Source organism: Psammomys obesus, unplaced genomic scaffold (assembly GCF_907164565.1).
Source record: "Psammomys obesus unplaced genomic scaffold, mPsaObe1.curated_primary_1811, whole genome shotgun sequence".
NCBI classification, from domain to species: domain Eukaryota; kingdom Metazoa; phylum Chordata; class Mammalia; order Rodentia; family Muridae; genus Psammomys; species Psammomys obesus.
In genome coordinates this window covers 9,575,224-9,588,438 of record NW_026586173.1, presented here as the reverse complement: position 1 = coordinate 9,588,438, position 13,215 = coordinate 9,575,224, and positions in this window count along the sequence as shown.

Below are 13,215 nucleotides of genomic sequence, written 5' to 3'. Positions count from 1 at the left end.
ATTCTTTCTTCCATCTCTTGTAGTCTGTTGGTTATGCTTACCTCTGTAGTTCCTGTTTTCTTCCCTAAATTCTTCCTCTCCATTATTTCCTCCATTTGTGTTTTCTTTAATTTTTCCAGTTCTATCTTTAGGTCTTGAGTTGTTTTGTTTACTTTCTTCACCTGTCTGATTGTATTTTCCTCTTTTTCTTTTAGTTCCTTCAACTCTGTTTCTTTTATTTCTTTCAGTGATTTAATTATTTCTTCTCTGAAGGCCACAAACTGTTTGGCATCTTTTTCCCGTATTTCTTCATGGATGGCCATAATCTGCTTGTCTTTAACTTCCTCCATTTCTTTACAGATAGCCATGATCTGTTTGGTTTTATCTTCCTCTAATTCTTTACATATTTTATTCGTTTCCTCTATTATCCTCTTCATCAGCATAGATGTATGGTCATCTTCTTAATTTTCTATTATGCTGCGTTGTCCAGGGCTGTTCGCCCCTGGATGGCTGGGTTCTGGAGATGCCATATTGCTCTGTCTTTTTTTTGGTTGAGCTTTTACACTGACCTCTACCATTGGGCTGTTTTAGGTGTTGGCTGTTAGTTTCTGTGCTTCCTGGAGTCCTGAAGTAGGGAGAATCCCCTTGGCTAGAAGATGATTTTTCCTGAAGGAGTCCTCCTCTGCTTTTTGGGTATGGTCACTGTATGGCCAGTGTTTCTCAGGAATTGCCACTGCTCACCTCAGGTGTATAGCCCTGAGTAGTAGCTGTGGTCTTTGAGGCAGTAGGGGGCCTCTCCTCTTACCCATAGAAGTTTTGAAGACAGCTGCCCCACTGTTGGGTTTCTTGTTATAAATTTAGTGAGCTGCTGCTGTTGTTACAGTTTTCCAGGTACAGTCCTCTTGAAGAACCTGCTGATTCCTTAGCTGTGAGGTTTTCTCCCAACAGGGAAACTCAGTCTGTTATCCTGGGGCACACATTTCTGTCCAGGAAAGTGAGAGGAGCGCCCAGCAAGTCTCTGGGCCAGAGGCCGGGTGATCTGCTCTGGGCCTGGAGAATGTGCACCTAGGTTGAGTTGGCACCTGGGGGCGCCGCTCTGGTCTGGAGGCTGGTAACTGAGGGCTCTACTCTGGTCTGAAGGCTGGGTGCCTCAGTCTGGACCGGAAGTTGTGTGCCCCTGTCTGGGATGTCGGCTGCGGGCAGTGCTCTGTTCTGGACACTGTGGGTGTAGCCTTCTTGAAGGACCAGGGATTCCCACAGTTTTGTCAGTCTAGCTAGGGATAACTGGTTGATCCTTGGAACAGTATCTGAGGGCTGCTGTGATGGCTCTCTGGCTTTTGTAGGTCTGAGGGTGCAGCTGTGTGCCCCAGTGTCCTAGGGGTACTCAATAATGGCAGCTGAGCACAGCACTCCTGCCTGCATTAGAAAGCTAGAGTCTAGAGTCTGCGTGAATCCAGAAAATCTTTTGGTGCTGGGTGTCCTGAGCATTAGACCTGATGGTCCCCCCTGCTGTGGGGTTTCCTCCTGCCAGGGACACCCAGTCTTTGCTTTGTGGACCACTGTTCTGTCTGGGGTGGTGAGTAGAACCCACAGGCACAGACACCCACCCCTGGCTCCGCCTTTCTGGCCTTTGGGAGCCTGGGCGTCTGCCTAAACTGGGTGATTTTCCCAAGACCTTTTTGGGGTGGTGGTATCAGCTGAGTGCTCTGAGATCAGACCAGCCGTTTCCCTCCCTGTGGGTTTATACCTGACAGTGAAACTCAGTCTTTGGTGCCCTGGGGCCCACAGTTCTATCTGAGGCGGCGAATCAGGCATGCAGGCAGGGCTCTATGCAGGTGCCTGGGTCCCTGGCTCTGGCTCCAGGCTGGCTCCTGGGGCACCCGTGGAACCCGAGTCTTTTCCAGGGGATGTCTGGGTGACCTAAGGTCGGTCGCAATCATTTCCTGCTCCGTGGGGTTATCTCTCGACTGGTAAATCCAGTCTGTGATGTTGTGGGCCCACAGTTCAGTCTGGGATAGTGACCAGATCACGCTGGCGTGTGGCTCTGGGCTGGCGACCAAGCATCTGGCAGAACCAGGATCTCTTCCGAGGTTTAGCTGGGTGAGTTAAAGCTGATTGAATCCCCCACTGTGGGGTATCATCTCACCTGGGAAACACAATCACTTGTGTTTTATGGCTGCGAGTTCTGATTGCTGGTCACTGTGCTGATCCTGCTGTGCTGCTGCTCAGAATGAGAGTCCTCCCGGTGCTGACATCTTGCCCTGCCCCCACTCCAACTGTTAATTTAAGAATATGACACCTCCCTTCAATTTTGCTTCTCCTATTTCAGAGATTTGTTTTTCAGTGCATGTATATTTGTTACATGCTCTTCATAAATCCATACTTTTATTGATATAATATTCCTTTTCATCTCTTAACAGTCTTACACTTAGAATCTATCTTGTTTACTGAGGCATACTTGCTATAACTCCTTTTAGGATGGTGTTGGCAGAATATATCATTTCACGCTCTGATTTTGAGTGTATTTATGTCTTGTATACTTACAGTGATCTTTTTGTAACATGTAATCCCATCTTATTTTCTTTTTTGTGTACCTACTTATCCATATGTGTGCCATGGTTGTTGGTGTCTGTCCTAGTCTGTATTTTATTTCTGTGAAGAATACCATGACCACAGCAACTCATATAAAGGGAAATGTTTAAAGGGGGTTCCTTACAGTTTCAGAGGTGCAGTCCATCATCATCATGGCAGGAACATGGTGACACAGAGGCTAACCTCATACTGGAAAAGGAGCTGAGAGTTCTACATCTTGGTCTGCTAGCAGCAGAAAGAGAGAGAGACTCGGGGCTTGTAATAGACCTTTTCAAACCTCAAAGCCCAGCAGGTAACACGCTTCCTCCAATAAGATCACACTTACTCCAACAAGGCCACACTTTCTAATTCCTCTCAAGTAGTACCATTCCCTAACAAGGAAGCATTCAAATATCTAAGCTTGTAGGGGGGCATTTTCATTCAAACCACCACAGTGCCAAGGAAGCCAGAGGCAGAAATCAGAAATGCTGTTTCTGGAGGTGGTAAACTGCTCTGGGCGGGTGCTAGGAACTGAACCCAAGGAGTAACAGATGCTCACTTCTGCTGTCTGGGTGTTCCTGGGGACCAATAGGCAAATATGTCCCAGGTGGGCTGAAGAAAGGCTGAGCAGCTCTAACCTGGCTATTTCTGGAGCCTGCAGACCTCCTTCAAAGTGAAAGTTACTGAGTTCTTCTGGCTGTGTCCTCTGGAAGGTAGAAGAAAGGCTGATTAGATACAACTTTAAATTCAATAAAACATTAAAAACATTCTGTTTCTATTTGTGTGTGTGTGTATGTGTGTGTGTTGTTATTGCTGTTACTAGCAGAATTTATATTTTTATAAATTGCTTCTCTTCACTTATTTTATAATTATTTTACACCATTATTATTTAAATAGTAGTGGAAATAAGATACAAGTTCCAAAACAAAAATACAATAATAGTGTCTTTTTTATTAGTCATGCAATCACTCTTGCTGGAGCACTTTGTTTCTCTCTCTCTCTCTCTCTCTCTCTCTCTCTCTCTCTGTTTTATATTCACTGTATATCATTCTTCTAGTTGAACCCTAAGGTTCACTCAAAAATTCTCCTTGGGTAGATCTAATGGCAACAGACTCTGATCTTGGTCTAGCGGCATGTTCATTTCCTTTTTTTTTTAATAGAATTTTGTGAAACTTAATATCTTGGGTGACTGTTGTTTATTAATTTTTGAACCCATTTGTTTTCCTAGGTTATTTTTTCTCTCTGATATTTCTAGTGAACTGTTAGCTATTAAGCTGAGAAAGCTTTGTGATGAGTGCTTTTCTCTTGCTGCTTTTAAGATCCTGTTCTTTATCTGAATTGCTAAGTAATTTGTTGTTTTTCAGTGTAGATATCTGTGACCCCATTTATTGGGTGTCATTTGTCTTCTTAAATGGAGGTTTATTCAATTTACAAAGTTTGTAGCAATCTTATTTCTGTATATTTTTCCTCCCTTCTCTCTGCACTCATTCTGATTTTACTACAATCCTGTATTTTCTGGTACACTTGATAATTGCTTACAGGTCTTACAAAATCTTCATCTTTCTTTCATATTTTTATACTTTCTAGTGTTCTTATTTATTCAATTTATTTCTTTGCAAATTTCATAGCTTCTTATTCTGCTCACTCAAATTTACTATCAAAACTTTATAGTGTACTTTAATTATTGTACATGTCACTTCTAAAACTTGTTTTAATTCTAGTTTAATTATTAATATTAAATAATTAAATATTATGGGGTATACAACTCTTTCCAGGTTGATTAAACTGGCTGTCTACAGTTTCTTTTAAGTCAGTTGGTTCAGCCAGGTAGGGTCACTTGCTGTTGAACCTGACCTGAGGACCTGACTTTGATCCCTGGAAGAAGAGAACTGACTTTCCTAAGTTGTATTCTACACACACACACACACACACACACACACATGAATGCATGCACATGCACACACATGCTCACATGTATTAACACATACGTGAGCATACACAGGCGTGCACAGATACTAACTAAAGAAAACACTGAAAAATATGAAAGAGGAAGACAATACCTATGCCTCAGCAGCAGCAGGTCTTGGTAGTTAGCTCTGTGGTCCATATTTCTCATTTTTATATGCTTCATAAATTTTATTAAAAATGGGAAGTGTGAATATTGTAATAACATAGTAAATCAGGTTCTTTTCACATGGTGTTGGCTATAACTGTTAATAAATTATGTATTCTTTGTCGTGAGTACTCTCTAAAGTCTCTGTACCTATATCATTCAATGGGTATTTTGACAGCATTTTCTTTGAAATCCAAAAGCCAAAGTACATGTGTAAGCATATTAGTGTGTATGTGTGTGTGTGTGTGTGTGTGTGTGTGTGTGTATGTGTGTGTATCTGAGTCTGTGTCTGTATTTGTCTTCTTTTATAATGGGGAGGAGAGACAGAGAGAGGGAGAGAGATAAAGAGAGGGAGGAAAGAGAGATGGTTGAACATCATCAGTATCTGGCCAACTCATGTATATGCCTGCCACAGTTATCAGTTATCATTCTTACTTGTATTGAATCTGCAGCAATTTTAGTCTACCTTATGACCCAGCTCTACCACTCCTCCACATATGTTCCAAAGAGTTGATATTATACTTCACAGATACTTGTTCAGCCATGTTCATTACTACTCTATTCACAATAGTCAGGGAATAGAAACAAGCTAAATCTCCTTCAACTGAGGAATTGATAATGAAAAAATGTGGTACATATACATTATGAGATTATATTCGGCCATAAAGAAAAATGAAATCATGAAATTTGTAGTCTTGAACAAGGCAAGATCATTTTGAGTGACGTAACCCAGACCCCAAAGACATACATTGTATGTTCCATCATATCTGTGTTTCCTAGCTTCAAGTTTTGAGATGTGACAGTATAACCTGGAGTAACTGCAGAAACCATGAAGGTGAAATGGGTCTGTAGAAGGAGGAAAAGAACAACAGAAGGGGGAACAACAGATACAAGTGATTTGACTGGGGAAATGGGAAAATTGGGCGCCTTTAGTTGAGGTGGGGAGACAGATACATTCAGAAAAGTGCAGGTAAAATAACAATATGATGTCTGAGACAGTCATGAGACATCATATTATTATCTACTTTGTGTGTGTGAGTTTGTCTGTGTGTGTGTTGTTTGTGGCTGTGTCTGTGTACAATGTTCTCAATTCTCCCCCTATGAGTGCTATGGACAATCTAACAAATTTTTTTTTAACAACGGGCATGAGAAGTCCTGTTTTAAATTGTTGGCCAGGGACATCTAGGAGACTCCCAAAGCATTAATGGTAGTCAACAGCTCTCTAAAAGGACTTAAGGTCTTTTCAACAAGAAGGAATTCAAAAGCGGTATTGAAACCCTAGCCAATGATTCCCCAACTAGTGAAGTCATATGTCATGAAGGAGAATCCCTAACTGCTGCCGTACTAAATGAGCGCCATCTCTTTACATTCTAAATATCCTTATAACCACAGTAAGTGGAGTTCTCACCCCTCTTCAAAGGACTTGCTCTTTGAAACAGATTTTATAGAATGATTTACTTTAATTTCTCTCTATATTCTAATATTAATTCTTTTAATTAATTTCTTTTGTAAATTTTTGGGTGAAACACAATCACATCATTTTCCCCTTCCCTTTCCTCCTTCCAATCCCTCCACTCCCTCTGCACCTCCCATAATCTGTCTTCAGTTTATGCTCTCTTTTTCTATGATTATTATTGTTATATGTCCTTATATGTTATACATATATTTAGAGAGAGAGAGAGATACAACTTCTGATTGTATTTAGTTGCTTGTATGTACATTATTTCAGGACTGACTGCATGGTGTTGTATGTCAATGGCCTGTGCTTGTCTAGGCCTATTACTGAGAACCACCCACATTCCTACAGTACTCATCTCACTTTCTTCCCTACTTCTCCAGCAGCTCAGCCTCCTAAGAGCCCATTGTCTCTGAAAAGGTCAGCAAAGAGCTTCCCACACAACAACAACAAAAAAGAAGAAGAAGAAGAAGAAGAAGAAGAAGAAGAAGAAGAAGAAGAAGAAGAAGAAGAAGAAGAAGAAGAGCCTGGCCTGGAGAAGAGAATCAGAGCTGTCACCTGCCAGTTCAGTGTCCTTCTTCAGAGATTGAGAGAGAACATTACTTATCTCTCCTAGAGAGCAGCAAAGAAGAGCAAGGAGCAGCTTCCAGTAGCCATGGTAGACTTTGGACAAAAACCCAAAACATCTCAGAGGGTTCTACTTTCACAGAGAGAAGTTTCTCTCGTACCTCACTTTTAGTCATCACCTTTTGAATTTCAGGTACTTCCCACCTTGAACTCAAAGCTCGCTATCACTTTCTTAGCACTACATTGGAAAGTTTAAGAATACTTCAGGTTTGTGTGCATGCTAGAAAGGCTCAAATAACAGAAAGTTGAGCAATTCTTCCCTTCCCCCATGTAGCCTAATCCATGGTGCTATCTACACTTTGATATTCACAGCTCAAGGACCAAGAAGCCCAGTGTGATATAAGGAAGTGATTAAACAGAACAGGAACCTTCCCTGTGGGCGTTTCTGTGGAGTGGAGAAGTGCCTTTTCCTGCCCTTCCTCCCAGGACAATGAGCATCTTGTGCCCTTTCTCTTAGCTCCACTTTGGAGAAATTTCCATCTAGGCACATGGGCTCAAAGTTCCCAGTACTGTCAAAGCCGGATCCCCCGGTTTTTCAGAGAATTTGGGGATTTGTGTTTTCTAGTTATATAGCTCACTAGTGGCAAAGGACCAACAATGAAGTGGCTGATTGCTACATTCCTCAGGAGGTCCTGTGGCCCCTCCAGGGGAGGATGGTGGAGTCAGCGGGCTGTCTAGATTGTTCCTACCAATCTCTCGAGTATAAGTGAGATGGGGGACCGGTTTTTTCCCTAAGACCTTTCATTCCTTGATGTGGTGCTTGATCCTGGGCGGTTTGGGGAGGTGGGAGGGGGTTGGCTGGGGTGATGTACCCCTGGGCCTTGGAGGCTGATAAGGCGGGGGAAAAGAGGATTTTTTTTTTCTTAGTACTGCCCTACAGAACGGGATAAAGTGGGTCAGAGGTTAGGACGAGAATTGCCCCTGTCCTTTATCCTCTAGTGGGCGGGGGGGGGGGTTGTCTTGGGGTGAGGTGGGATGAGGGGTTAGAGCCAATCAGGAAAGCGGGAGGCTCTTCAACTAGGTCTTGCCGAGTGTTGATGTAAGAGACCTGATCAGGGAGTCCGGGCTTGCCAAAGATAATGCCCAGGACCTGGTGAATGTTAGGCAAATCAAATGTACACTTTGCTGGACAGCCAACATTGAAAGCTGGCCACTCATTCCTGTAAAAGATAGAAAATTTTTCCTTTCTGACTTCCAAACTCAAATTCTGAGCTCGTTCCTTAGCTTTCTTAAAATGGCTCTCCACAAGGGTCAAGGGGGTTGGGATTCTCTGCATCTGTCTCATTTTGTCAGCCAAGAACAATAAACACAAGACAGACAATTAATATACAGACATCAGTCCTCCTGGCCAACCAAAGCCAACCAAGAAAGAAAGATGCCAGTGGAGGGGATCCAACTCGCTACAGGTAGGTCCAAGAATTCCATAGCCCAGGGTCATCCGGCAGCAAGTCTGCCTAAGACACTACACACACACACACAAACCTGTCCCCAAAGCAAATGCATGTTTACAGGTTGGGCCCAAGTCAAGAACACAACAAATAAGCAGGACAAACAATAACACTTACTGGCTGGCATTGGCTCTACATGTCAGGGCCCTAGGGGTTCTTGGAGATACTGGAGAGCCTTCAAATGTTATGCCCAGATCTCAAAGACCACCAGGAAGTCAACTACAATGGGGAAATCACTATTCACTTATTCTCAGCACCTCATGCATGAGTCTGGATTCATCACAGTCCATTGGAAAGAGGCTTGGGTTAGGATTTAGAGATTGCCTCTTTTATTTACCCCATTCCACACACCAGGTAGCATTGACCATATATAGGGTAGGATGGTATGTAGTTACTGCTCCTACCCAGATGGATTAAAATCTAACTATGTCCTTCTCACATCTCCTCTTGACACTGGTTTCCCATACTCATTCATCCATCAAAACTGTCTCACTACTGGGGGATCAACATCTGAAGATGACACTAACCTCAACCTGCTGGAGTGATTCACACACTTGTGGTCCCTTCCAGCCCAGCACCAGCCTTCTGAGGTCTTGGTTGTCCACATGGGGTGGGACTGTTCTCATGTGAAAATGAGCAGGTAGGCAGAATACAGAGGAGAAAAGTCACTCCAGAGGCAATGAAACTTAAATCACTTGAGTCATATCCTTCTGTGCCTCCTCTGTTCTCAGAATTGATCTTCTTGAATCTGATGGAGCTGCTCTCTTAAGTTTCAAATTCATTATTAGCCAGGTTCATCTGGTTACTAAATCCAAGCAATCTTCCAGATCAACAAGTACTTTAACATGGATTTTGTGTCCTTGATTATCTTTCTACCTGATGACACTTTAAAAAGGCATGAAAACCATTTGCTAAAACCCACTTTGTACATGTGTAGTTTCTAGGCCAGGGACCAAAACAGAGGCCACAGTGGTGACCTTTTCACCTGCTCTGAGATCTCTTACCTACTAAGGGTCTCTATCTATGCCTGGCACATGACCAGAATGCCTCATGGAAAGACTTCTGGGGAACCCTGACAGAGAAGCTGAGTCTGGGCTCTGAGTTGTAAAGTACTAAGTACTTTACAACAATTCCCTAAGTACTGTTCTACAGAAGGGGAGATGCAATCACATAGGTTTCAGAAAATGTCTGCATCATGTTCTCTGCAGGGGCCACAGAATAGAGAGCCCATTCTCAAAGGGCTGAGTTCTGTTTCCCTTCATTGGGACTTCCAGAGAGAGTTGCTACTGCCCCAGAAAGTCTAACACTACAATTTGTTTTAACCATGTCAATAATTAAATACTAAAAATATAAAGAGCTTTCTGAACAGATTACAAATAGCTTTGCCAATATAATGCATTCTTGAAGAAACTCATGCAGAGTAGCTAATAGCCTCAAGATATGGCTCTAAAAAGTGTGCACAAGCTATTGCTACCCCATTTAATCCTTACAAAGCTTGACAGAGCTATGAGCAGGAATCCACATAGGATACAGCAGGTTTCCATAGCACCATTAATGGAGATAAACTAATTTACCTTAGGTTACACACTAATGGTCAATAGCAGCCAAATGCAGATATCAGCAACACATGCATGGAAAGCGTTTTCCTTTCCTCATCTCTGGTTCACAGAGATTTATCTATGTGGCAAGAAGGATGATATATTAAGTTGTTCTAATTATCATAACTTTTTTTTTTTATTTCTCACTCATAACCTCCATTTTCAGGTAGAGTCGGGCCCCATAACTTTCAAAAGTCTATGGTTATGTGTGTGTCTCAAGATAGAAATCAACAGAGTTTTCAGACTGGAGACCATTCTTGCAAGTGATAAAAGTTCAGGCCTATCTTAGGAAGAGTTGTAAATATTTAGGAGAAGGAGTTAAGGGAACAAAGAGGGCATGAGTGGAAGATAAGCCTAATTTTGGGGTGAGAAAGAGAACTGGATCCTGTGGCAGCTTCAGACATCACAATTCCCGATTTCCTGGCTGTGCTCTACAGGTTGATGAGCTGCCACAAGAAGAGCTGTCATGACCTTTAGCAGCAATGGGCCAAGCCTATAAACAGCTTCAGACATAAACTAAGCACACATTCCTCAAATCCCCAAGATCTAAAATGGTCTTGTAGCCAAAGTTATGAAGGTGCTTTAGCCAATACGTTGGCTGAATGCCTGGCTCTAGTGGTCATCCCAGAAAGAGAGCTACGTACCCATCAGACACAGTAGCTCTCAGATGTCTTCAGGTCTCTTGGATATTCTCTAGTAACATCCAGCTGAGACCCTCCAAATTCTTGGCCCTCAGAAATGTTAACAAAGTAAGATAGTTATTTCAAACAAAAAAATGGCAGGCTAATTTATGACAGCACGGAGTAATGAGATTAGAATTTCACATCTGGATTCGGGAGCTGCCATATCTCAAGCCTAAGATATGTGACACTGACTTCAGACCAGATCTAGGTTAGAAATCAGAAGGGCATCTTGAAGCATGTTGTTAGAAGCATGCTGACCTTGGGATTATGCTGATGAAAGATCGAGGAAAAACAAGGAAAGCATTATTAATAGGCAGAGAGATGAGAAATTCTGCTATGCAGGTCAGCAACTCCTGTTGCCTGTAGTAAATGAAAAATTTTAAATCAGGATGTGATAAACTGATAGATCTAAACAATAAAATCTCCAGGAATGATGCTTAGAATGTAGACAAGTTTATTTTACCATGCATAATACAACTCAGATAAAAAAGAGATTAAACTATGGAATAAAACACAAAGGCAAGATTAATTTTCAACAATCATTTTTGGAAACTCAGGGGAAATACTTGGTGGTTTACTTTTATGCTTGCATTCTTTTTATTTATTTATTCTATTTGGTTCTTAAATATAAATATCGTTTATTCTAGTGACTCTTAGGAAAGGTTTTAAATGAAGGATCCTTAGCAATCCAGATGGCAAAAAAACAAACAAACAAACAAAAAACATTAAGGTCTTACTCAGTTTAATATGTGAGTATAAATGCAGTGTTTAAATGATGGCAAACCAACTAAAATCAATAGGGTAAACTAAGCATGGTGGTTCACACCCATAATCCCCTCACTCTGGATGCTGGGGTGGAACCATGAGTTCTAGGCCAGCAGGATCTGTCTCAAAAATCAAACAGACAACCTTAATTTTGACTAACGCTTTTCCCTACCTTATGTTTTTTTTTTCCCCTTGTCCCCAACCCCAACTTAAGTCTTTCTACTCTCGTACAAATCATCCTGTTTATTTTGGTGAGTCAAAAATACATGAAAAGAAAGACATAAATGTAAGATGTGGACTTATTGGGAGCAAGGATTCCGGTGGGAGAGGAAGAAGGATAAGAGACATTAAGAAGGTGTGTGTAAAACTGATCAAAATTCATAGATATATACACACATATGTGTGTCCATATATGTTATATAGATGAATATATATATATGTATTTTTATACACACATATTTGTGTGGATCGGTATAATAAAAATATAAAAAATATAAAAAGCAACACAATAGACAAAAACAAGCAAATATAAAACTTCAGGGTATCAACCACCACAGTCTCTTGGGAAACCTAAAATAGATCAGGGATTACATTAAATGCACTTGAATGTGGATTTTGTTTAATGGGATGAAATACAAATTTATGCTTAGAAAATACTTAGGAATCAACAAAGCATTTGGAAGCACTGTGCTGAGAGCACTAAGCCTAAGAATTTTCTTCTTTATTCAGTGCACAGACACAATGAGGTCAAGGATGAGATGAAAGAAAAACTCTGTAGTGAGATTGCCGAGTGCATTCTGGGACCCTCTAGTCACTGTCAAAGGAACGAGAGAGTAGAGCCAGAGGCCTTGGCTTCATTAGAGTAGGACTATGCTGGTTGTTGAGTTTACTCCCAAGGGCCATCTGGAAGGCTCGATTTTTGCAATAACAGATTGTGAAACAACAAACAGACTCTTCCTATTTTAAAATGTCACAATATTTTATTGTTTGAAAACTTTATACGTGCATATAAATGTGATCAAACTGAAACCTCATTCCCTCCCCTTAAATTTCTTTCCTCTACCCTCCACTATTTCCCTTTCCAATGCAGATCTCTCTTTCTCTCAGTCTCTCTCTCCTCTCTAATGCTGCCTCTCTGTTTGTCTGTTTGTTTCTCTCTCTCTCTCTCGTGTGTGTGTGTGTGTGTGTGTGTGTGTGTGTGTGTATAGGACCATCTAAAGAAGCATGGGTAATCCTTCAGAAGTCACATCCCTGAAGAACGATTGCCCTCCATCCGCATCAATTGCTAATAGATTCTCAGCTATGGATGGGAACTTGTGCCCTCCTTCACCATTCAAACTGGGTTTTAGCTGCCTTGCTTTTGTGCTGCTCTTGTGCATAGAGTCATAGCTGCTGTGAGTCTTTGTGTTCAGTGGTCTTGTTATGTCAGGCAAACACTGTTTCACTGCAGATGGCATACAGAGAAAAAGCTAACACTAAAGAAAATTTAAAATGTCCTGTGGAAACCTATTTGCTTCCTTAAGTGTGTGTGTGTGTGTGTGTGTGTGTGTGTGTGTCTGTGTGTGTGCAAGCTATTTTTCTGTATGCTTTCTTCAGTGCCTAGCCTTCCCACCCTCTGCTCCATTTAACTCTTCCTTTTTCATTATTACCCTCTCATTTAGTTCCACCAGCATTCTTTTTCCCTTTCTTTGAAATCTTCCCCACCTGTGTCCCCTTACTGGTTTTTCTGACTTACTTGTGTAGTTCAGCAAGCTTTAGCCCTACTGATATTCCACCAATATTGGGCAGAAATCTTCCACAGGCACAGCCTGGAAGAGCTCTAAGAAGGCAGGGACTCACCTGACACAGGGCACAGCTTCATACCCTGCATTGCCCCTTTGTCTTTCCTCATATAGGTGCTTCCTGCTGACCCCACCATGTGCCTGGATCCCTCAGAGCTGCTTTAGCTGAAGTCAAGGCACATGTAACTTGACCA